The 27,191-nt window shown below is 38.4% G+C and overlaps 1 long non-coding RNA gene and 1 pseudogene across 8 annotated transcripts in view; one reads left to right on the top strand and one right to left on the bottom strand.

The window, feature by feature from the left end:
• Positions 1-27,191, top strand: part of LOC110345494 (uncharacterized) — a 326,656-nt gene that overhangs the window by 122,943 nt on the left and 176,522 nt on the right. The gene's annotated exons all lie outside the window — the stretch shown is intronic.
• On the bottom strand, positions 5,057-8,446 carry LOC101721327 (SWI/SNF-related matrix-associated actin-dependent regulator of chromatin subfamily A containing DEAD/H box 1 pseudogene; annotated as a pseudogene).

The raw sequence follows: 27,191 nt of genomic DNA on the forward strand, positions 1-27,191 counted from the left end.
AACTTAAATTCCCAAAGGAAAACAGCTAATAAAATATAATCTTTTCTTACTTGCATATATATTATAAAGAACAAAAGATACTTTTTTGGGGGGGGAGGAGAACTGCTTTTAAGATAAAAATTTCACTCAGACATTCAGAATTCAAATTTCTCATGTGTGTTTGTCAATAGATGACAGATATTTAAAGTTATGCTTAAACAGTGACTGTTTGTTGCCTTATTTCAACTAAGAGTTTTGTGTATGATGTAGAATGGTTAGTTTTAAGGACATTCAAAAGACCCTTTAGCACAAATAATATGGATGTAAATACCATCATATTTGGTAGAATACACTTGATCTTAGCCAAAAGATCGCATATTTGGTAGAATAATGAATTAATAGAGACATACATTTAGAGAATTTAGAGAATTTCTTATTGTCTTATTGCTGTGATTTGCATTGCTTGCTTTAAATTATAAAATTGTATTTTCGTGTGTGTATGTGTGTTTGTGTGTATATATGTACACATGTGTGCCTTCCCAATATAGAAAGAGTTTTGAGAAAAGGTTCAGTATTCCAAACATGACTGGCAATTGCTGGAAGAACCTGATGCACTGCACCATAGTTTCCCCAAGGACCAGATTATATGTTAGGGATGCTATATATAAAATTGCCCTGCTGGCATAGAATGTCCTGTACCTCTTTCAGCCACTTTCTTCTTTTAGGGTTGTGTTAGGTCTTATGGCATGGGACTTAGAGTTGAAAGTGTATGGTATTTTGCTTTAAAAAAGGTAGAAATTTTGATTTGCATTTCCCTTATGATTAATGACACTGAACAATTTTTCATGTATCTGTTGGACATTTGTATATCTTCTTTGGAGAAATGTTTATTTACACTGTTAGCTTAATTTTCAATAGAGTTATTAGTTTTTTTTAAAAAAATTGGGTTGAAGTTCCTTTTATATTTTGTTCCACTTTATAGGTTGTCTTTTCACTCTTTTGATTATTTCCTCTCATGCACAGAAACTTTTGGTTTGATGTAACTTTACTTATTTGTTGTTTATTTTGTTGCTTGTGGTGTTGGTGTCAAATCCCTAAAATGATTGCCAAAACCAGTGTCAAGAAACTTTTGCCAGGTGTGGTGGCACACACCTGTAATCCCAGCACTCTGGAGGCTGAGGCAGGAGGATTGTTGTGAGTTAGAGGCCAGCCTGGCCTACATAATGAGTTCAAGTCCAGCCTGAACTACATAGCAAGACCCTGTCTCAAAAAATAAAAATAAAAAAGAAACTTTTACCTTTTGCTTTCTTCTAAGAGTTTTACAGTTTTGAGTCTTTTGTTTAAGTATTTAATACATTTTGAGTTGGTATTTTGTGTATGGTGTAAAATAGATGTCCAATTTAATTCTTTGACATATGGATATCCAGTTTTCCCACCATATATATACATATATATACACATATGTATATATATGTATATATATGCATATGTATGTGTGTGTGTGTGTATATATATATATATCCTGTTGAAGATCACATGGCTATACACATATGGATTTATTTCTGGATTCTCTTTTCTGCTTGTATGCGCATCTTTATGGAGTATCATATTTGTGCTTTTTGCTAGTGCCACATGAATCTTAAAAATTTTGTATTTTTATAGAAGTCCTTATGATTGTTTATGTATCAGTTTTTTTCATTAATATTTGGTGGTTTTCAGAATATAAATCTTCTACCTCTCTAGTTAAGTTTTCTTCTAGATATTTTATTCTTTCAGAGCTATTATAAATGAGACTTTTTTTGATTACTTTTTAGACAATTTGTTGTTGGTATATAGAAACACTACTGATATTTGAATGTTGATTTTTTTTTTTTTGCACCAGAGATTGAACTCAGGACCTTGTGCACCAATGAGCTAAATCCTCAGCCCTGAATGTTGATTTTTGTATCAAACAGTTTTACTGAATTTGTTTTTTAATGTCAATAATTTTTAATGGCATCTTTAGGGTTTTTTATGCATAAGAACATGTCATCTGCAAAAAAGATAATTCAATTTATTCTGATTTGATGCTTTTATTTATTTTTCTTCTCTAATTGCTCTGGCTAGGACTTCTAATACTATGTTGAATAGAAATAGTGGGAGTGGCCATCTTTGTCTTGTTCTTAGTACTAGAGGAAAGACTTTCAATTTTTCAATTTTTGGAACAATGGTAGCTATTGTATGGTATGGAATGATGTTAGCTATATTACCTATGGTCAAATTCCATGTTGTAGAATTTTTTTCCTTTTGGGGAGTTGCTTCCTATGTTTTAGAGCTTTTTTTGTTCCTTATTTCCTACATTGCTATCTTTTTTATTTATTTGATTTTTTTGGGGTAGAGAAATATTTAAATTTTATTCTCATCTCCTCTTCTGTATATTCTGTATCTATTTTCTTTGCAGTTACCTTGGGGATACATTAATGTTGTAAGGTTATACAACCTAATTTTGATTCATACTACCTTAACATTAATATGTAAGAATGCTTTTTCTCTGTTTGTCTCTCTGTCTCACTGTCTCTCTGCCACTCTCTCTCTTCTTTTCACTTGGTGTCTACACTTGCATTTTATACACTGTGAGTCCCCAAAACATAAACTAGTAGTTCAGCATATTAGTTTTTAAAATTATATGGAAAACAAGATGCAGAGTCATAAACTATAGTTATAATAATATTAGCTTTCAGACTAATAGTTGCCTTTTAAACAAATGTATCTCTTAAATTATGTAGAAAACAAAAAGGTGGGATTATAAATTATTGTTACTCTAATTCTGGCTTTATTCCCATAAATTTAAATTTACTGAGATCTTTGTTTCTTCATATAGTTTCAAGTTATGCTCTAGCGTCCTTTCTCAACCTTAATGACTTTCTTTAACATTCTTGTAGAGCAGGTCTAAAGGTAATGAATGCCCTTAGCTTTTGTTTATCTGAAGATGCCTTAATTTATCCTATCTTTGAAGGTCAGTTTTGCCAGTTATTGGCTTCTTGGTTGACTTTCAGTATATCAGCCCACTGCCTCATGGCACCCAAAGTTTTGGATGAGAAATTTGCTGATAATCTTATTGTGGATCCTTTGTATGTGATGAGTCACTTATCTCTTGCTTTTAAGATTCTCTCTTTTTATTTGGCATTTAGTAGTTGGATTATAATGTATTTCGGTTTGAGTGTTTAGAATTCATGCCACTTGAAGTTCATTGAGTTTCCTGGATGCCTATATTCATGCTTTTCATTATATTTGAGAATTTTAAAAACCATTATTTCTTCAAATATCCTTTTCTTTTTTTTCCTTTTTGGATTCCCACAATGTGTGCATTGTTCCACTTAATGGTACCACACAAGACCCATGTGCTCTTTTCTTTAATATGTGCCATGTTTGGAAGTTCTCTGATTCTTTTTTCCTTCCTGCTTTAATCTGTCTTTGAATCCTTTGAGTGAATTTTTCATTTCAGTTGTAATACTTTTAAGTTCTAGAATTTGTTTTCTTTTTAGATTTTGTATCTGTTGATATTTCCATTTTGATCATGTGCTCTTTTCTTGACTTTCTCCATCTCTTCCTTTAATATTTGAACATCTATATGGCTGTTGCTTTAAAGTGTTTGTCTAATAGATCTACCATCAGTTTTCAGCTCTTTTTTTCCAGATTTATTTTAATTTTTCTGAATGAGTCATACTTTTATATTACTTTTTTACCTGTTATTTTTTGTTATTACAGCTACATATTTGAATCTAATAATGCGACAACTCTGGAAATTATATTCTTCTTTTTCCCTAGAATTTGCTGTTCTTTTTTTTATTTACAAAAAGTTTATTTAGAATGATATCTACATAATAAAAATAAAACACATGGAACTCACAAGTTATACAAAGAAACTGATATATAATAAAAACAGCAATATAGACTGACAGGAAAAAATTTAAAGGAAGATAAAATCAAGAGTTAAATAGCAAATAGACAACTTTATTTCTAAATTTTACTTTGTCACTCACACTGAATTGGCATTGAACAATGGCTCTCTCTTCAGGCGGTCCTGAACTGGAAATTCTGGAAACTGGTAAATTATATTTTTTGATAAGAGTTTAAAGTTAATGACCTATTTCCATGCAGTACCTAATGCTGCCTCAATGTGAAGTCACATCCAGTCTGCTCTCAAGTCAGATAGCTTTAATAACTTGCTCTGACAAACTAGAAAAGTGTTGCCGATGTTTTGCGGATGGATGGGGTTGTGGCAAGAAGAAACTACTCAGAGGGAAGAAAGGTGGAGCAGGAGTGACCTGGCAACAGTTTCAAGAGAAGCAAAAGCCAGGAGGAAAGCAATGAAAACATGCACAAGAGTAGGCAGAATTAACAAGCACAACAGTGCAGTAGGGAAACAGAAGGAGTCCATGGAGCAAGGGAAGGGCTTCTTTAGTTACTATTCATTGGAAAACAACTCAGTGCCAGACAAATTTGTTTTAACAAAAGTATGGAGAGGACCTTGGGGGATGTTAGATTATGGAATGCCACCTTTAGATTCAGGTTGAGTTCTTGCTGACATTGGTGAACATCTGCTTCAAACAGCAACAAAATGCAAGCTACAAACCTATCCAGCTGCACTTTTTAAACATAGGAAAAAAGAACTTCAAATGAGACAAGCAAAAACAAGACAAGCATTGTCAAATAAGGCACATGTAAAAATCTACACACGTTATCCAGTAAAAGACAATATGTATATGTGGAGGTAGAAATAATTACAAAAATACTGACATTTTTAAAGCATTAGGATATTTGTTACAAACAATCACCAACTTATCCCCATTCAGAAAACTGCATTGCAAAATGATTATTCAACATCTTCAGGACTACCTATTTGTGGCTTCTTAGGAAATTTCATGTGAGCACCTGGAGAGTTCAGTTAGCGGCAAAAAGTTGTCCATACTATGAGAAATGCAATATAGAAATTATAAAAAGTTACAAATGTTCATAAACCCCATGGTCATCAAAATATAAATGTCCTTGCGTGCCCCAAGTTGAGATCTCCTTGTCAGGAATCCATCACGCCCTGTCACAGGCCCATTGACGTCTTCAGTAACGTGGCTGTATCTGCTGGCATAGTCTCCTTGTCACCTTCATCTGCTGTGGTCATATCTTGTTCTAGTTTCAATTTATATTGATTAATTTTTAGCATGGTTTCTTCAATTGTCCCTTGGCTTATTAATTTTATAACTAGTACTTCTTTAGTCTGGCCTACTCTATGGCATCTATCTTCTGCTTGTTTGTCATTGTAAGGATTGCAATCAATATCGTGAAGTATAACAACATTTGCTGAAGTCAGATTTATTCCTGATCCGCCAGGTTTGTTGACAACAGAAATACAAAAATATCCATGTCGGTATTAAATTCATCAATTGGATGAATCCTTTCGGGTATCTGAGTCTTCTTGTCTAATCTGAGGTTCCAATGCTGATGATGTTTTAGGAGAACCTCTAAAATATACAGCATTGTAGTAAACTGGCTGAATAATACAACTCTGTCACCCTTCTGTTTTAATTCAGATAAGAGGCATCCTAAAGCTTGGAATCTCCCAGAATCCAAAATCAAGTCCATGTCTAACTGGAAGTTATTAATGTGTTAGTACTGTTTACAAAGTACATGCAGTTCAAAGGCTGTCATAACTTCCATGTCTTCAAAGATTACGTCAGGGTTAGCCTCACAGTGTGTAGGTTCCTTTGGCATCAGCTGAGACATTTCCTTGAGTTTCTCAGCTGTATAATATTGCCAGTTAATAAAGGGTGATTGGCCATTTTTCTCAACCGCATCATGGCATTGCACATTTCTGTATTTTTTCTGTTATTGATAGATTTTTTTTAATCTGTTGAAAAGACCCAAGTAGAGTTGCTCCTGCTTCTCTGACATTGCACACAACTCAATTTGATCTTTCTTGGGGGGCAACTGCTTGAGAACCTCTTCTTTCACTCTCCTGAGAATAAATGGCTTTATAATTTGTTTTGCATGTGCTATTCTCTCCTTTTCATATATACTCTTCTCATCTGCTGGTTTTGTCTTTGAAGAAAACATTCTTTGTATTTCACTGGTACTACTACTAAACATATGTGGCATAACAAAATTCCACTTCAACATTAGTTCTGATAGATTATTCTGCACAGGTGTGCCTGTGAGCAGTAATCGGTTATTTGAATTAATTGTCATAAGCTGCTGGTGGTGGATGGAGCCCATATTCTTTAGCATATGACCCTCATCAAAAATTGTGTAATTTGGGCCGGGGATTTAGCTCAGTGGTTTTGCCGCCTGCTGCGCAAGTGCAAGGACCCAAGTTTGATCCCCGGTACCAAAAAAAAAAAATTGTGTAATTAAGTTTCAGGCGTGGAAACAGACTTCAGTCATCAGAACTGCTGATTGTGCAATTGTATGCAGTTACAATTACATTATAATCTTCATATTTATTATGAATGTTAAATCTAATTTGTTTACGTTCTTCTTGAGAACCACAGTAACAGCACATTTAAAGTTGGGCACCATAAATTAACTTTCCTTAGCCAGTTATCTACAGTTGAAGCTGGGGCTTCAATCAGATGGAGACCTTTATTGCCCTGCTGGTAGAGGTATGCCAGGAATTCAATGCCTTGAATAGTTTTGCCTAGGCCCATTTCATCTGCCAAAATGCCATTAAGTCCATGTTTATGTACCAATGCCAGCCAATTGAAACCAACTTTCTGGTAGGGCTTGAGTGACAAACTTTGGTTTAGAATGTTCCATCCACCTCCATTTCCACTGAGCATGGTAACTTGTTTTGTCAATTTACTTGAAATGTCTTCACATTTGTTCATAAGCCTAATAACTACATCCCTTTCTTGGATCAATGTCTTACAGTTCCATATCAAATCTTCTGATAAGCCATTAGTTTTAGACATTTTTGTAAACAGAGCCTCCCATCTGTTAAAGGGCCAGAGTTATCTTCTGAGCCTTCTTCTGGAGCACTGAGGAACGAGAGTGAGCTCTGCAGGAAGTGGAGGATTTTCCCCATAGCCATCCCCCGTCACCTCTTCCCCACTGCTGTAGTCCTCATCCAGGGAGCTGTCGGCATCCGAACCTGAGTCATACTCAGAGTCTTCACCCACTTTTTTAGGGTTAAATACTTTTTTTTACATTTCTTGTTAAATCCACTTTGTGGTTTCATGGAAAATTTCTGTTTCAGTTTTGTTTTAGGTGCATTTTTAGGATAATTTTGAGTCCTTGAAGAAACCTCTTTTCATTGGGGGCCTCACTTTGTGACGCATAGTGCATATCCTGGTCTCCTGCAAACACTCTCAGAGCCTCCAAGGCTTCCGTGTATATCCACTCATGTTCTTTGAGTACCTCCCTTAGTTCCTGTTTATCAAAATTGGGAAATTTCTTTTGCAGTTTCAATACAATACTTTCCTGCTTTTCCCAATTACTGCTAGATTCTTCAGACTCATTTGATTCCTCTCCATGATCCAATCTTGTCTTTTTTAAAAGACTCATCATCATTAAATTCATGGTCCTCATATGGCTCTGAAGAAGAAGATAATTTTGTTTTCCTGGGCCCACAACCTGCGTCACCAAACATCAGCAAGGCAGCAGCGATGGAGCCATCCATAGTGGTTGTTGACTCAATCAACTTAAGTAAATCAGTGTCACTTCTTTGTGGAAAAAGTTCTTTCAAGGTCTGAAGTTTTGCATCTTTAAGAGCTTCCAATTCTGAAAGGATTTCCAATTCTGAAATACCATCATTTCTTCGTGTCATGGGAGGAAGGCCCTGGGACTGTTCATCTTCAGACAGTTCAGAAACTATAATCACGGTGTCTTTGTTGAATTTTTTGTCTTGAATTGTACTGGAGCAATTTGGGGAAATAGCATCTTCACTATCAGAAGACAAATCAATATACTGTATTCCTTTCTGATTCTTGAAATATTCTTGAAATATTTCAAAATATTTCAAAATTCAAAAAAAAATTCTTGAAATTCTGATATGCTTGCTTTTCGTTCATTCTCTGGAGTTTCTGGAATACTAGAATCTTCTGGTTTTTTAGTTATGTCTGAATCGGGGGTATCTGACCGCTCACTTCCCCTGCAGCACTCACTTCTCCAGCACTGAGTGAGACAGGCGAGGAAGGGCCAGGCTGGGCCGGCTGGGGGCTCTGGGGGGAGCAGGGGTCGCTTCGGGCGCTTCCTCCACCTTACTCCTTTTCTCAAAGCGAAAACGGTCCAAGTTGCAAGATTCATATTGGTGCAAAACACCACGCTGGGGGCTGGGGGCTCTGAATGAACTTATCTGGAGGGGAAGCGGCGTGCGGCTCGCTTCCAGTCCAACCCGGCCACCAACCCGCCCCGCCTGGAGAGGGCCGACCAACCCGCTGTCCAGGCTGCGGGGACCGGAGACAAAGGCGCTGAGGCGGAGAGCGGCGGCGGCCATGCAGTGCTGTTCTATTATTACTTTTTAAATCGTTGTAGACTCTCTCTGTGTTGTGGATCACTCTGAGGCATAAACTTAAAAGTCTTTGCAGGTCTTTTCTGAGCCTTTGCCTTTCCCTCAAAATGTAAGGTGATTTTTTAGTTTCCTTTCTATGTGTGGTTCTTTTTTGAATGTCTTAGTCTTTAGTGTATTGCTCCCAAAATGGGAAAAGAGAGAAATGAAGGGGCTAAAGTGTTGGCCCTTTAATTACTCTGCAAGTCACTTTAGCCATGGGGGGGGGGTTGTTACAGCAGTGTGTGTGTCTGTGTGTGTGTGTGTGTGTGTGTGTGTGTGTGCGCGCGCGCATAGGTGCAACAGTGGCCACCAGCTCTCCATCTACACTTTATATCAAAAGTCAAAAACCAGAACACTGCTATCACATATTTGGAGGGCAGTGTCCCTTTTACCTATCATGGTCCCACAAGTTATGGGCAAGGTGCTCCAGGATTACACAACTGGTTCCCTGACATGGGGCCGGGTGTAGGGAATGGACAACTGTTACTGTGCTGACACAAGAAATGGAAAAAAATCATATTTACCATCCAAGCACTCACCTGAAAATTATAAGCCTTCAATAGACTTCAACATTTCAAATTAGTTACATCTGACAGATTCTGCCAGTGTAATTGTTGTGTGGGTGGAAAAATAGATTCCTACTACTTTCTAATCTATCACCTTCTCAGAAACCTTGTCTTTGATTTTTGAACGAGAGTTGTTTGGGGGTATAATATTCTTTCTTGACAGTCACTTATTCTTTCAGCACCATCTTACTTCCTTCTGACCTTCAAGGTTTTTGCTAAAAGATCCACTGATAAGATAGTCTTATAGATTCCGTTGTGCATGATAAGTTGCTTTTTTCTTGCTTCTTTTAAAATTCTCTTTGTTTATATCTTTTGAAAATTTCATTGTAACATTTCTTGATGTGGATTTCCTTGGGTTTATGTTACTTGGTATCATTTGGGGTTCTTGGACACGAATGATCATTTTCTTCCTTGGAGTTGGGGACTTTTCAGTCATTCTTTTTTTTTTTGTATTAAATTCTTTTATTGGTACATTGTAGGTATACAACACAATTACATTTCTCATTGGGAATTGTACCTTTACATAATGCATCTTGGTTCTTATTTTTTCCCCATTCCTAGCCCTCCCTTCACCCCCTCCACCCTTCCCTATTTACAAAGACTTTATTTCCATTTTTTCCATTTCTCATCATTTTTCCTTTCCCTTCTTTCCTTTCCCCTGCCCCTCCCATTACCCCTACCCCTTTGGACCTTTTCTTCCTATTTTACATTATCGATTATTCATTCTAATCATGGTACATTTTAGGTATACAATATAATGACATTCATCATTGGAAATTTGCACCTTTACATAGTCTCTCTTGGTTCTTATTTTTCACCCTTGCCCAGCCCTCCCTTCAACCCCTCCAGTCCTCCCTATTTACAAAGATTTTGTTCCTATTTTTCCATTTTCTCATATTAATCCCATTCCCTTCTATCCTTTTCCCTAGCCCTCCCACTTCCTTCTCCTTTGCCCCTTTTCTTCCTATTTCACATTACCTATTATACATTTAGTTCTTATTTACACTGTCAGTTTCTCACACCAGAGAAACTATTTGGTATTTACACATGTGTGTTCTATTTATTTCACTTAAGAGTATCGCCTCCATGTGCATCCACTTAGCTATAAATGTCTGTAATTTCTCATTTTTTATGACTGAGTAGTACTCCATTTTATTAAAAAAACCCCACATTTTCTTTATCCAGTCTCCAGTTGACAGGCATTTGGGCTGTTTCCAAGTTTTAGCTATTACAAACTGTGCTGCTATGAACATGGGTGCACATATATCACTGTGGTATGATTCCTTTAATTCTTTGGGGAAGATCCCCAGCAGTGGAATAGCGGGGTCAAATGGGATTTCCAGTCCTAGTTTTTAAGGTATCTCCATACTGATTTCCACAGTGGTTGCACCAATCTACACTCCCACCAGCAGTGGAGCAGGGTTCCTCTTTCCTCACAGCCCCACCAGCATTTGTTATTGGTTGATTTCATGATAGCAGCCATTCTTTCTGGAGTGAAGTGGAATCTCAGCGTTGTTTTCATTTGCATCTCTCGAATGACCAGTGATGTTGAACATTTTTTCATGTATTTATTTGCTATTTCTACTTCTTTGTCTGAGAAATGTCTGTTCATTTCAGATGCTCATTTTCAGATTGGGTCTTTAAATTTGGGAGGTCTGATCTTTTCAAGTTCTTTATAGATTCGAGATAGTAGATCTTTGTCTGAGGAAGAGCAGGTGAAGATTTTTTCCCACATTGTGGGTTGCCTCTTCACACTGTTGGTGGTTTCTCTTGCTGTGCAGAAGCATTTTAATAAGAAGAGATCCCACTTGTTGATTGTTTATGCTAGTTCATGGGCAACCGAGGTTTTGTTCATAAAATCTTTTCCTACACCGATGTCTTCAAGGGTTCTACCTAACCTCTGTTCCAACTGGTTCAGAGTTTCTATTTTAATATTTAGATCTTTAATCTATTTTGATTTTAGTTTAGTGCATGCTGAGAGATATAGGTCTAATTTTAGGCTTTGGCAAGTTGAAGCCCAATTTTTCCAGCACCATTTATTAAAGAGGCTATCATTCCTCCAGTGAGGGTGTTTGGCTCCTTTATCGAAGATGAGATGGCTGAGTGTGTCTGGCATTTTTTCTGCATCTTCTAATCTGTTCCACTGGTCCTCAGGTCTGTTTCTTTGCCAGTACCATGCTGTTTTTATCACAGTAGCTTTGTAGTATAGTTGCAGGTTGGGGATTGTGATACCCCCAGCCATGTCTCTGATACCTAGGATTGCTTTTGCTATTCTGGGTCTCTTCTTGTTCCAAATGAAGTTTTGGATTGTTTTCTCAAGGTCTATGAAGTATGCTGCTGGGATCTCAATTGGAATTGCATTAAATGCATATAGCAGTTTTGGAAGTATGGCCATTTTCACTCTATTAATCCTTCCTACCCAGGAGCAGGGGATGTCTTTCCATTTTCTGATATCATCGTCAATCTCTCTTTTCAGAGTGCCATAGTTTTCAGAGAAGAGGTCTTTGATTTCTTTTGTTAGGATGATTCCTAGGTGTTTAAGTTTTTTTGGATGCTATTGTGAAAGGAATTATTTGCCCTATTTCTCCCTCAGTGAGTTTGTCATTAGTGTAGAGGAAAGCTATTGATTTTTGTGTGTTGACCTTGTAACCAGCTACTTGACTGAATTTGGTTATTAAGTCTAGAAGACTTTTGGTGGAGTTCTTGGGGTCTTCTATATAAAGTATCATGTCATCTGCAAATAATGACAATTTGACTTCTTCATTATCTATCTTTATTCTTTTTATTTCTTTCTCTTGTCTAATTGCCATGGCTAATGTTGCCAGAACTATATTGAACAAGAGTGGTGATAGTGGACATCCTTGTCTTGTTCCTAATTTTAGTGTGAAGGATTTCAGTTTTTGACCATTTAGTATGATATTGGCTGTAGGTTTTTCATAGATGGCTTCTATCAGTTTGAGGTAGAGACCATCTATTGCAATTTTTTGTAGAGTTTTTATCATAAATGCATGTTGGATTTTGTCAAATGCTTTTTCTGTGTCTATGGAGATAATCATATGATTTTTGTCCTTGGCTCTATTGATATAGTGTATTTCACTGATTGATTTTCATATATTGAACCATCCCTGCATCCCTGGGATGAATCCCACTTGATCAGGGTATATAATCTTCTTCATGATCTTCTGCATTCTGTTTGCCATTATCTTATTAAGGAATTTTGCATCTATGTTCATTAGTGAGATTGGCCTATAGTTCTCTTTTTCAGTTGGGTCTTTCTCTGCTTTGGGGATCAAGGTGATGCTTGCTTCCAGGAATGAATTTGGGAGTATTGCTTCCCTTTCAATTTCACTGAAGAGTTTAAACAGTAGTGGCAGCAGTTCCTCTCTAAATGTCTTGTAGAATTCAGCAGTGAAGCCATCAGGGCCTGGGCTTTTCTTAGTTGATAAGTTTTTAATTACATTTTCAATTTCATTGGTTGATATTGGGTTGTTCAGAATTTTTAGGTCTTCTTCGTTCAACTTTGCTAATTCATATGTATCTAGGAATCTGTCCATTTCTTCTGTGTTGTCCATCTTATTGGCATATAGGTTCTGGAAGTAGGTATTGATGATCCTCTGGATTTCTGCTGGGTCTGTTGTCATTTCACCCTTTTCATTCCTAATTGCATGAATTTGAGGCTTTTCTTTCCTTTTTATGACAAGGTTGGCTAAGGGTTTGTCAATTTTGTTGATTCTTTCAAAGAACCAACTCTTGGCTTCATTGATTTTTTGTATCATTCTCTTAGTCTCCATTGAATTGATTTCTCCTCTGATCTTTATAATTTCCTCCCTTGTATGAGCTCTGGGGTTGTCCTGCTCTTCTTTTTCTAGAAGCTTGAGGTTCAGCATCAGGTTGTTTAATTGGGCTTGTTCTGTTTTCCTAATATGTGTATTCACTGCTATGAATTTCCCTCGTAAGACTGCTTTCATTGTGTCCCATAGATTCTGATATGTTGTATTGTCATTGTCATTTAATTGAAGGAACTGTCTGATTTCTTCTTTAATTTCCTCTGTGACCCATTGGTTATTCAGAAGTGTGTTGTTCGATTTCCACGTGTTTATGAAATTTTTTGAGTTTCTTTTGCTATGGATCTCCAATTTCATCGCACTATGGTCTGATAATATACAGGGAACAACATCAATTCCTTTGCACTTACTTAAACATGTTCTATTTGTGAGTATGTGGTCTATTTTTGAGAATGACCCATGTGCACCTGAGAAGAATGTGTATTCTGATTTTGTGGGGTGGAAGACTCTGTAAACATCTGTTAAGTACATTTGTTCAAGAATTCTATTGAATTCTAATATTTCATTACTTATTTTTTGTCTAGTTGATCTATCTATTTATGACAGTGGTGTGTTGCGGTCCCCCACTACAATTGTATTAGTGCATATATGACTTTTCATGTCTGTTAGCATTTGTTTTATATAGTTGGGTGTACTAGTGTTTGGTGCATAGATATTTATGATTGTCATCTCTTCCTCTTGGATTCTTCCCTTTACAAGGATGTAGTGTCCTTCTTCACCTCTCTTCATCAGTGTTGGTTTGAAATCTACTTGATCTGCCAAGAGGATAGCTACTTCTGCTTTTTTTTGGGTTCCTGTGGCATGGAGTATTGTTTTTCACCCTTTTACTTTCAGTCTATGAGTTTCCTTTTGAATTAAGTGTGTTTCTTGTATGCAGCATATTGTTGGATTTTGCTTCTTGACCCATTCTGCCAGTCTATTTCTTTTGATTGCTGAATTGAGACCATTAACGTGGATGGTTATAAATGAAATGTATTGACTTGTCATTGCCATGCCTTTTTCTTTTTGTTGGGTTCTCCTCCTTTACATTTAATTTCTTGTCATGCCAGATGAGTTCATTCTGCTTTGCTTCCTGGGGTTGTGATCCTCAATATCTGTTCCTACAATATTGTGTGAAATTCTTTGGAGTGCTTGTTTGGTATTCACGAAGTTCCTAACGTGCTCTTTGTCATGAAAGTATCTTATTTCTCCATCCATTTTGAAAGATAGTTTTGCAGGGTACATCAATCTGTGTTGGAGGCTGTTTTCTTTTAGGGCTTGGAATATGTCACTCCAAGCTCTTCTTGCCTTGATGGTTTGTGTTGAGAAGTGTGCTGTGATTCTGATGGGCTTTCCTTTGTATGTGATTTGTTTCTTTTCTCTGACTGCTTGAAGAACTTTGTTCTTCTGTTGTGTTTCTGGAATCTTAACAATTATATGCCTATGTGTAGGTTTTTTTTGATCAAGGCTATTTGGAGTCCTATATGCCTCACTTATCTGTATGTCAAGCTCTCTTCCCCTGCTTGGGAAGTTTTCTGCCATTATTTCTGTGAAGAGATTTTTTATGTCATCTCCACTCTCTCCTGTTTCTTCATTGAGTCCAATCAGTCTTATGTTATTCTTCTTTGCATCATCTAGCAGCTGCTGGATTGATTTCTCATGGTCCCTTATAATTTTGAAGCAATGTTTCTTTTCCTGGCCACTAATTGCAATCTTATCTTCTATATCTGAAATTCTGTCCTCACATTGGCTCATTCTCCTGTGTAGACTTTCAGTGGAGTTTTTCATCTCCTGGAAATCTATTTGCATCTGTTTTATGAATTCCATTTGTTTCTTATGTTGAGATTCCATCATGTTTCTGAGCTCCCCTCTAGATTTATTAATCATGTCTTGGACTAGGGGCACAATTTCTCCTGTTATCTGAGAAATTATTTCTGATTTCATTTTTTCCATATCTTCTTTTGTTGCCAGTTCAGTGGGTCCAGGTGGTTGAGTATCAGAGTGTTCCATCTCATTTCCCTTTGGGGTTGCTGTAGGTGATCTGGAAGTCTGGTTTTGAGACTTATTTACATGTTTTCTCATTTTGACTGGGGCAGGGGGGTGTTAACACCTGCACAGATTACCTCCTCTGAGCTGGGTGAGGTGGGCCAGGGGCCGCAAGCAGCAGTAGGGATGGTGACCCAAAAGCCCTTTCCTGTGGGCTGGGAGAAGTGGGAGTGATGGTGGCCGGGACGCCCCTTCCTCTGGACCACGAGCAGTGGGATGGTGGCTCAGAAGCCCCTCCCTCTGGGCCGGGTGGTGTAGGAGGGATGGTGGCCTGGAAGCCCATTCCTCTGGGCTAGGAGGAGTCGGACAGAAGGTGGCCCAAAAGCACTTTCCTCTGGGCTGGGAGCAGCAGGAGGGATGGTCCCCGGGAAGCCCTTTCCTCTGGACCAGGAGCAGTGGGATGACGGCTCAGAAGCCCCTACCTCTGGGCCGGGAACAGTGGGACTCAGTACCGTGGTTTGGTGGTCTGGTGTCCTCTGCATCTTTGTAGTGTGGAACCAGGTGGCTGCCTGTCTGCAGCAGGGTGATTTGGTGTCTTTTGCGTGACTCAGGACCTCGGTAGGACGTGCACAGACCTGCCTGTGTGCAGCGGGCTGATTTGGCGTCTTCTCTGCGACTCAGGACCTTGGTAGGGCATGGGCATGGGCAGACTGCCTGTCTGCAGCGGGGTGATTTGGTGTCTCTTTTCAGTCATTCTTCCCTTGAATAATCTCTCTGGCCCTTTCTCTCTCTCTTTACCCTTTAGATTATGTGTAATGTATAAGTTAGTCCTCTTCATGGTGTCCCATAATTCCTTAAATTTCCTCATCCTTTTCTCTTTTCTGTCTGAATCATTTCCTGTGACCCATGTTTGAGCTGACAGATCATTTCTTCTTCATGGTTTAGTCCATTGCTGAATTTCTCTTGTGGATTTTTCAGTTCAACTATTGTGTTCTATTTTTGTTCTGAACTATTTAGCATTTTTATCTCTTTGTTGAAATTCTCACTTTGGTCACACATATTTTCCTGACCTTGTGAGCATCTTTATAAAAACCATTTTAAATTCTCTACAGGTAAAGTCACATAATTCCATTAATTGGAGTATATAATGTGGCTTATTTTATTCCTTTATTAGTAACATCTTTGCCTAGTTCATCAATGTCCTTACTCCTTGTTGCTATCTGTGTATTAGAAAAAAACAGGCAGCTTTCATGGAATGACCTCATACAGGGAAAGACTCCAATACCACTCTGGCCAGAGACTTTTTTTCAGCTCTGTATCAACTTTTTCCTTTCCCTTGGAAAAGCAAGCAGCTATACGTTTTGTCCACTTGCTGTGTACTGAACTGAGAGTAGATGTTGGGGTTGGTATCCTCTAGCCCAAGCTGTCATTTTTATTCTCTTCTGGGTTGCTAGACTGTCCTGGACCCATCAGAGTTTCAAAACTATTGAAACATATGACATTACATTAGGCAGACCTGGAGAATTGAAATTCTGGACACACAAACTAACTCTTCCCCCTAGGAGGAAACTGAGGGCTGGGCTTTTTAGTCCATTTACTATGTGCAGAGTAGAGGGTAGGGTCAATATTCTCTTACCAGCCCAATCTTCCATCTGTAGTCTCTCATTGGTGGCTGTCCTTTCAAGTCTGATAGGACAGAAGGCACTCCTTCAGAAAAGATAGGGTGCTAGACATGCAAACTAATGCCTTACCTTTCCTGGAAGAAGCTTTGGGGGTCTTTTTCTGATTGCATGGTGCTATACTTGGTGCAAGGTCCATGGCAAGAGAGTTTCCAAAATATCTTCACAGGTTTTGATTTGTTTGGTTTTATGTTCTCTTCAGAGTGCAGAACTCTTTCAATTATTATCTGATTTCTCATAAAGGGATTTTTTTCTATAAATTGTTGCTGAATTGGTGTGTTTGTGGGATAAACAAGGAGCCAGGTCTTCCTGTTCTGCCGTCTTACAGATATCATTCTATTCTTATTATTTTTCTTCACATCTTACTCTGTGCCAGGTTCTCTGTTAATGATTAGGAACTGATCAACAAACATGTCGTGGGATAGAAATAGTGAGTTGAGTGTATGACATCATGTACTTTAAATGCCCCTGAGCCATCAAATAGGTATGTCCAACAGCCATTCCAGGTCTGGTAAAGAGGATTTGGGCTGGAGATGTATATTTGGGAGTCAATGAAAGTAGCTGTAAGAGCCCTTTGAGATGTGTTAAAGAGAGCTGTTATTTCTCTCATTTTGATGGAGACGGTAAGTGGTCACTCCATAAAGATACACAGTCTTCATTATTTCTTTAAGGGAAGGGTGTTGGGAGGTCCCGATATTGGCACCTTTGAGAATAATCACCACTGAGAGTGAAGGTAACATAAATCACCCAGGAAAAACCTCCCTTTGGCAAGGCAAATTTGTGATGGTGCAAAGGCAGAGAAAAAATTTCTCTTTCCTTACAGTGTGTACTCAAATGAAGTATTAAAAGTAAGATGATGTCCCTAACACACCCTTTCTATTCAAACACCTAGAAGCTTGATTGATTATTTGGATACGCTCTTCTTCGTAAGTGTTGAAACTGCATAGCTGGAGTGTTGATCTAATGGTTAACATCAGGCTAGAGTTTTGTTCTACCTCATCGAATCTTATGTTTGGAGAACTACAATTCTCAAAATGGGGCATCTTAGAGATCATGTTTCATATTCATCTACAGCCTCCATTCCATGACCAAGTCCTAGCAAATGGCAAGTTCTCTGGAAGTATTCATTGATTGTATGGAGGTTCTTTGACAGATTAAAAACAGAACCTCAATTATTATTTTTTAGAATGAAGTGTGGATGACAAGTAGGGTAGATTGGAGGCAAGGCTCAGATCTTGAAGTTCATATATATATATATTTTTTGACTGCTTGGAAGTTCTCTGGCACTCAGGATGCCAGCACTGTGGAAAAGACTCATAAAATTCTACCAACAAATCTTCACCCTGAATTTTGGTTGGATGTCTTCCTTGGGATAAACTGACTTTATAAGTTATTAGTTAAGGGTTTGTATTAGCTTTCCTGCTACTGGGATAAAATACCTGACACCCACAATTTTTAAAGGAGGAGAATTTTTAAATTTTAAAGGAGGAGAAGTTTATTTGGGCTTCCAGTTTTAGCAGGTTCAGTCCATGATCCATCAGAGCCAATGCAGAAATGGCATGGCAAAGCAGCATGGAGGGGAAAAGTTGCTCACTGCATGGGAGCCAGAAATCAGAGAGAGAAAGGAGGAACTGAGACAGAATATACCATGCAGAATACATTTCCTCAGCAATTTGTCCCTTCCAATCAGGCCTCAAACCTTATGTGAAACTTTTGGGGTACATTTTAGATCTAAACCATAAGAAGGTTTTAGTCAGAGAAGGAAATAGCATTAATGGCTGTATCACTTAGGATTGTTTAGATTGCAATAATAGAATATCTAACCCAAATTAGATTAAGGAAAGCAAAAATATAGTTTTATGTCTGATTTTAAATAGGGCTCAACAATGTGGCCTTTGAGAGTTCCTGTCATTGATTTTGTTTCTTCTACCTCTGGGTTGATTCCATTTTCACCTAGGTTCTTCTCTCATGGTTGCAAGATAATTACTAGAAACTATAAATTCCTCTAACCTGAAGTTCTGAGAAAAAAAATTGAGTATTTGTTGTGGTCTCCTCTGCTAAAGTATCTCTGGCTCTGAACAGTTCATTTCACCATCCATTAAGAGGTGATGAACCTATGGCACACATGGGGCAGTGGGCTATGTGTTATCATTAAAAGCTCTAAAAGCTTCATGATCACTGCATTAAGCTAGCATTATGATCAAGAGAAAGGAAAATACTAATTAGATCAAACTTGATCTTGTGCTCTATTTTGAGGTCAAAGACATAGGCTGGCTTTGAGGAGGGGTTGGTTCTTCAGAGGTAAATCTAGGTTCATTACCAAGACAAGAGAGAGTGGCATGTGATTATTTTCCCTTTTGGCACCCATGACAGACATTGATAATTATGATACTTTTCTTCCCTGTAGCTGCACATGGCTTCAGCACCTTTGGCAGTGCATTGCACATCAGCCACTAACAATTCAAACAGCAGTCCATCAGGGATGGCAAGCAAGACGCCATCACTGGCCTAGAAGCAGAAAATACCTGGAAATCTTTTAAATAAGCATGATTTTTCTTACCAGGAAATGAAAGCAGAAGCAGACTAAAGAAATTCTTTAGGGAGGCTAAAGTTGATCACTGATAAGCTTTTTATTTAACCATCTTTGCATGTGCATGAGTTGGTTTATTAATAAAAAAACCCCCATTTTGTTTACAGGTTCTGAGAAAATCCCTGGTGTTGTGGGACAATAATAAACTTGTTCCTTTGAGAGTCACCATTAAAAGCACTGGGAAGTGGCCCGGGAATTTAGCTCAGTGGTTCCAGCGCCAGCCTCGCAAGCGCCAGGTCCCGAGTTTGATCCCCTGCATGAAAAAAGAAAAAAAAAAAGTGAACCTTAATTTGGGCCGGGGATTTAGCTCAGTGATTTAGCTACCTGCTGCACAAGGGCAAGGACCCAAGTTCGATCCCCGGTACCAAAAAAAAAAAAAAAAAGCACTGGGAAGCATTCTCTGATTTCAGTGGGCACCATGGGGCAAGAATAACTTCTTATTTTCCTAAAAGAATGTAAAACATAAACAAATAAAATCAAACTTAAACAGTCTGGTTTCCATCAGGGGCCCAGTGGTCAGGATTTCAGGAATCTTGAACCCTTGCACTGGCACCCAGGACCCCAAAGTAGGTAATCACCTCTCACCACAGGAGTCCCAGGAGGCCCTGCCCTCTTGTGCTTCCAGCACCAGCTCACTTAGGCCAGAAATTCCAGGATTAAATGTTCCTTTTTGTGATTTTAAAGCTTTGCTTCCTTAGACTCCTCTTAAAAATGCCCTTAGAAGAGCCCTTTGAAGAGCAGACCATTAAATTCTACTGGCTTTTACAACTATACTAGAAGTGTGAAATTGTCCTTTGAAAGTAGATTTTATTATACAGGAAGAGGGGAAATGCTGAGAGGGTGGGGTGCCACAAAGGGGTGACAGTGTCCCGAGAGAAGGGCTGAGAAAGCAAAGACAGTCGTTTCTTCTCACTTTGTTTTGGGGCCTTAGTTGCAGCCTTGAGGATATAATTTGAGAACCTCCAAATTTTAATGTGTTTTTTTTTAATCCATCCCACATTAATTTAACAAATATTTCTTGAGCACTTATAATTTTCAAGGCACTTGAGGGAATTAAAAAAATGTAGTTTCTGACTTAAGAATCTTATAGTACATACTTTAATAATGCAAAGTAAAAAATAGGAGTGTTGCCTTACTTTGCACATTTCGAAAGTTTTCAAGTTAATGATCCTGAAATTATTCTATGATTATTTGTAGCCTCTTTATAGAAAGCATGTTAATTTTTCAATCACAAGATGTTGTCCTTTCTCCATGTTGATTTGGGATTTAGCAAAGAAGTTAACACAATGATACTGAAATATTTCACTGTGTCAACTCTGAAAGAAATAAATAAGCCATCAGTATATATATAATCAGTATATATATATAATTGTCATCAGTAATCTCTACCCTTTTTCTCTTTTCTTTTTTTCTCCTCTTCTCTACTGCTCCTTTCTTCTTCTTTTCTCTATAATTCTCTCTCTACCTCTTTTCACAATCACATTTCTTTCTTCTTCATTCTCTCCTTGTCTTTAATCCCACCTCCTTCTTTTTCATCCTCTGCCTCTCTCCTTCTCTCTCTCTCCCTGTCTCTCTTCCTTCCTTGTTGCTTCTCTTCTCCTTTTGGAGGTTGGTCTCATGTGCTCCCGCTGCATGTGAGGAAAAACAGCTTGACCTAAGATAGGTCTAAGATTACACTAGCCCTCCCTTGAGTCTACAAGGGATGAGGAGGACTCTAGCCTTTGAGTATACATCCATAAATTAGTTTGGTTGGCTGGCCTGGGTGATAGCTACATCACTAGGTCAGTCCCTCCTACCAAGGGCATGACCACGAGGAGGGAGCCCACGTGGGCTGTGGGCCTTGCTAAGGCCAGGGCCATAGTTACTCTGATTGACAGCTACACCAGAGTTAATGAGACATAAAGAGGGTGGTCTGCCCCACAGAGTGCGAGTGTTATTCTCAGAGGAAATTGAGAGAAAGGACACCAAACAGGAAAAAGCAAAACAAAACCAAAAAAGGCAATATCTGTCTCTTCTGTCTAGGAGACAATTATTTTAAAGAGCACACATCATGAGAACTATCTTAGGGTTTTAAGGAATTTTTATGGCTAGAATTTACTAAAGGCAAGCTGCTATCCATGAATATTTATTTTCATGCAGCCCTAGTTCCTTATCTCCTACAGAAACGTGGTAGCTAACATGTTCTTTAACATCTAGTGATGCAAAGAGCAGGCTGTTACAGTATAAAAAAGCAGTTTCAGAAAACTCTCATGGAACATTTGGAGTGAATAGCATACATAATTAAGGGATCAATTCAATTCAGTTCAATAAATATTTATCGAGTGACTATTTTGCGCCATAATTACTAAATTAAATTATACCAGGAAAAAAAATACTAAAGTGAATAACTGATACACATTTGAAAAGGTAGAGATCTACTACATAAATCTATAGCATAAGTACTCAGACGTGGGGTGGTGATGCTCAGAAGTGGGAGGCGTTGGTCCCATCAGTGCATGGGCCCCACCCATACCCTTAGTGCCTGGAAGAGGTGGTGGGTGCTCCTGGCCACCATTACACATGCTTCCTCTTAGTCATTCTGATGTGGTATGGCATCAATACCTTAGCATCTCCCAGGGCTGTTCAGCCAATAACATGTTCACACATGATTCTAGATGACTGCTGTGTGAGGTGGGCAGGAGAGTCAGCATTACTCACAGTGAATAAAGGAAGTCCAAGGAGGTAAAGTGGCCTTTCAGTCCAGTATCACACAGGACATCAAAGAAAGACTAGGACTTAAATTGAGCCTTTCTGAGTGCAAGATAGGAACTTCCCTCGCAGCATCGCTTCTAAAAGCTCTTTCTCAGTGTAGAAATGATGACAAAATGGTGGCAGACCAAGGTACCCTTCTTCCTTGGCCTGTACAGGACTGGTATTCTTGGTTTCTCCTTCCCTGGTCCCTGATTGTCCCTGGCTTTCAAGGGCAGATATCATTTAAGACAGTGGAAGCCAAAGTTTATTAATCATCTAAATTTTCTTGGGGAACTTTAATACCCCGCCCAATGTACCCTCACCTTCCCTAACCGACACACACACACACACACACACACACACACGCACACACCCCCACACAAACACACACCCCATCTTGGTTCCAACACCATCTGGACTTCTGCTAACATTTTGACATTGTTGCTGGTCAAGATCTTCAGGAAGCAGACGCTGAGACCTAGTTAGGATTGTAAAAGGCTTACTGAAGAGTGAACATGGTGAAGAAGGAGAAGCAGGATTGGGTAGAGGGAGCCATCAAACTGCATGCTACAGACCCAAAAAAGCACCTGGGTGTGAGCTGGATTGTTTTGCAGCAGAGAGTCTGTCAGAGAAATACTCTTTGGAGGGAAATGGCTAGGCCCTCAACAATTGCTTTGTTCATGTATTATCTGCGGGTCTTCCAAAAAGTTGTGAACTTGACTTCTAAGCTGAAGAGTCTGACAGCTGACAGTTGGCTGCCAGCCTGGCAGAGTCCTCAGGGCTGGGCAGTGACTCTCCTGAAAGAAGATCTGAATTATATACCACCTTGTGCCACACATATCTTTTAGTATGTAGGTTTTTTTTTTTTTTGTACCGGGGATTGAACTCGGGTCCTTGCGCTTGCACAACAGGTGATGAAACCACTGAGCTAAATCCCTGGCCCTAGTTATGTAGGTTTTGATTGTTTGATTTTTGTCTTTAGGTCTTACCTCAGCAATACAATCTTATTAAAAGATGACCTATTTTATAGATTTTAAAAACCCCTTTTGTCAAACAGTACAGTAGGTTTCCTATTAGATCACTGCTTCAGTTCAGGAAGAAAATAACTGGTTGCTTCTGGTGTAAAAAGGATGATATCTACAAAATATCCACAGGAGTGATAAATATTACCTCTCTCAGAGAAACTTGAAAAGTTGAAACTAAGAATAAGTAATAAACATGAGCTTTGTTTAAAATTTAATTAACCTTCAGACTTTTTGATCTGTTGGACTGCAAATATTGACTATACTAGTGGAAACGCATTTTTGAGGTTTATTCTTTGGAAGATGAATAAGTGTAGGCGGTCACAACTCTTGAGTTTGGATTTGCCCGATGAAGACACAGTCTTATGAAAGAAGCTGTCTGTGTGTCCTTGGGTGAGGGACCCAAGCTTTCTTTTGGCCCTCAGATTTCCCTTTGTTTCCACTGGGACTGCATTGAACTGCCCCTCAGTAATCTGCAGCCTGGGGAATGAATTTAGGGACTGATGAATGCTATCAGGAATACTTCCCTGAAGAGGAGATGGGAATTGGAACATTCCCAATCTAGCTGACTATTTTGTATCATCTTTATGTTTCTATATGTTAAATATTCCTTATTATTTAGAAGTAAAAACCAAACAGATCTTTCCTACTCACTTCAGTTTGATGGTGCAAAAGCTTTAAAATACATTTACCTGGTGATGAAGCATGCTTGATAAATAGAGGGAACTATCCTTTAAAAAGTAGTTTAATGCAGAAACAGCTGTCTTCCATTTTTGGCATAGAAAGGGAACAAATAAAATGACTAATCTCACTTAAGTATTATAATAAAAGTGCTGATGAAACTTTAACTGTATACTCCACATCTTTAGTAACCCTATAATTACAGCTTTACTTAAAAACACAACAACTTTTAAAGCACATTTGATTACCATTTGCCTTTATCATTGCCTTCCTTCTCATAGGAGTGTTATACTTACATGCTGACCCTGATATCAGACATTTAACTTTCCTGAAAAGGTAAATATGTTTTTGAATAAAATATCTTTATTTAAAGCCATTTCTATTATTACTAGATGATAATCAGGTGGAAAAATGATTGATAGTGGTTGATCAGAATTGGAACTTGGACCGCTTACCAAATATTATATTCTACCTATACTTCATTAAATTGTTAGCCTGCATTTATTTTTGTCTTTTTTTGCACAAACACATTGTATGGGTTTATATAAGTGAAACAGAAGCCTAACAATGAAAATCGCTTCCAGGAAATTATTTTAGAAAATATTTATTAAGATGTTTAGGGTTACTAAAATGGTTAGTATTACTTACTTTACCAACCCTGAGGTAAATCAGGGAGGACTTTTTAAAAAAAAAATCAAGTTGGTCTCTCTCTCTCTATTACTTAATTTATTTGGGAATTTATCCACAAAAGGTCTTCAGTGCTGCAGGTACATTTGCAGTCATAGCTGCTTTTCCTAATATGCTTCTATTTCTGATTTTTTTTCAAAACCCTCCAGTGAATGTGAGTGGAGTGGAGGGTTGTCCTTTGGTCATGGCTAATTGGAGTCCTATATGCCTCACTTATCTGTATGTCAAATTCTTTCTGGGAAGTTTTCTGTTATTAATTCTGTGAACAGTTTTTTATGTCATTTGTACTTTCTCCTGCTTTTTTGTGGATTCCTATTAGTCTTATATTATTCTTCTTTGCCTCATCTAGGAGCTGCTGGATCAATTTCTCATGGTCCCTTACTATTTTTAAGAGTTCTCTCTTTTCATAGTCACTGACTGCAATCCTGTCTTCTATATCTGAAATTCTGCCTTCACATTGGCTCATTCTGCTGCAAATGCTTTGAATAGAGTTTTTAATCTTCTGGATATCTGTTTGAATCTGTTTCATGGATTTCATTTCTTTCCTATGTTGGCCATTCATGATTTCCATTTCTTTCCTATGCTTGGCATATATGGCTTCCATTGTGGTCCTAAGCTCATCTTTTTTTTTTTTTTAATCTGTTTCTGTTCTAGAGTCTCTAATCATAACTTTTGTTCTGCTCACCAACTCTGTAGTTATCTGGGAAATTATTTCTGTTTTGAATATTTCTAGAGCCTCATTTATCTGTTTTGTTACTTCCTGTGCTATCAGTTCAGGGTGTCCAGGTGGTTGATTATCAGATTTTTTTCACCTCATTTCTCCCAGAATTTGCCTTTGGCGAGCTGGAAGTCTGGGTTTGCACCTTGCTTAGGTGTCTTCTCATTTCTGTTTTTGTTGTTGGTACTGTTTTTGGTTTAATTCCTGGATTGATACTTTAATATTGCTTATTGTAAGTATCTTTGTTGCTTTTATTTAGAACCTTTACAGAATGATTGTTTCTCAGAGGTGTCTTCCAAATATAGTTGGTCTTTAGGTTTTGAGTCTCTAATGACTCTTAGGCAATCTCATTTTCAGTATACCAGGAAGGACAACTGATTAAATCATTCACAACACCTTAGCCCAAGTGATATAATCAGCAGCAACAATAGCATCAAGCCCAGCTTAGAAAATAACAATCTGTGGTAGTTATTAGTCTATCACCTTTAACCATGTGAATTAAATCAAAATTGAGGATCAGCCCAAAATATGTTTATAGTGAATAAACTCTTCAATATAGCAAGCAACTTTACCCTTTGGGATGGGGGACTTAGAAAGAATTGGGGAGGGAGGGATAGATAGGTACAAGGTTAGGGAAAGGTTAGAAGTGAGGCTAGAGGACACAGGAAGATCATACAAACTCTAGGAAACTGTTGAAGACAAGAAGAAAAGACAAAATGAAAGAAAGACAAGAACAGAACAACCTAACAACAATAGGGAAGCTAGAAACTGTATTTATTTTTCTTTAAAACTAATGACAATTGAGAGAAGGAAAAAGAGAGAGGAAAAGAAAAAGAAAGAAAAAAGAAATCCGAATTAGGACAGTAATATGAACAAAAAAGGAGAGAGATGAAGAACAAGGTGGGAGAAAGAATGAGAGAGAGAGGAAGAAAAAAGAAAAAATTATAAACTTGAAAAGAGAAAAAAATTAAAATAAGAGAAAAAAATAACTTTGAAAATAAAAAATAAAAATAAAAATAGAGGGCCTCCTTCAGGGTATGTCTCTACTATCACAATAGGCAATGTGGGCAGCAGTGTGCAGATCTAAGTCAATTAGTCTCAGCAAGCTAGCAGCAGTCCCCTAAGATTCAGGCTGACTTCTGGCTGCACGGCCCAAATTGAACTCCCTGACCTCCTGCTGAGTTGAACTCTGCAAGGTTCTACTGCAGGTTCCAGCTGTCCTCCCCCTGGAGATAGTCCAGGTTCCAATGGGAGCTGGTTATTCCTCTGATGTGCCTTTATTGCAGAGATTTTCTTCACTTTTCCAGTGGGCTTCAATTTTCATCAAGGAGCCTCAGAGAGGCCCTCTTCCTGTTGTTCACTTCTGCTCTATCTTCTGGAGCTCAGGACAATGTCCTTTATGACCCCTTGCACCTCTGTAGTGTGGATCCAGGTAATGGCTTAGCACAGCTGTGGAAGGGAGGGGGAGTTGCTGCTGGCATCTGCACAGCTCACGTCTTTGGCTCTGGGGGGCCTCTGCTCCCAGGCGGTGCTTGGGGGCCAAGGGTTATCCTTTGGGATTCAGCTGTAGGACATCAGGTGTTGTCCAATGTCCATGGTCACTTTCATGGCTCTTGGTTGCACTGTGGCATCTGTATTAGGTTCTCCAGAGGAACAGAATCAATATAAAATATATGTATAATTATACAAAGGAATTTGTTAGGTGACCTTACAAGATCAGAGCAGAAGAGTCACATGACCTTCTGAGGGACTAGAGGTGGAAGCATCCAAAATGGCAGTTTGTGTGCTGGAGAGCCAGAGGATAACATATCACTCAAAGGTCAAAGGCCTAGAAGCTCACTGCAGAGTCACTGGTGAGAGACTGCCTTGAAAGGCTGAAGAAATTGGAGACCAAGGTGCTAAGGCAGTGCTGAAGACTGGAGCTCTTCCAAAAAAGAGAAACACTTCCTTCTTTTCCATTTTATTCTGTCTGGCTACAAGCTTATTGCTTGTTACCACTGAGATCTGGGGTGAATCTTCTCTCCTCAGTTTTCTGGCCTAAATGTCAGTCATTCACAGATATACCCAGAATTTACTAATCCTTTAGGGAGTTATTATGCAAGTCTAGTTGACACATCACAGTGAACATATCTATAGGTTCATTACACTGAAAAGTTGGCTATTCCCAGGAGAGTCTCATCAACAACATGCCATCAGATACCACAGACA

The sequence above is a fragment of the Heterocephalus glaber genome, unplaced genomic scaffold (genome assembly GCF_053883595.1).
Source record: "Heterocephalus glaber isolate CG9 unplaced genomic scaffold, H.glaber_assembly_v1.0 deba00001733, whole genome shotgun sequence".
NCBI lineage: Eukaryota > Metazoa > Chordata > Mammalia > Rodentia > Bathyergidae > Heterocephalus > Heterocephalus glaber.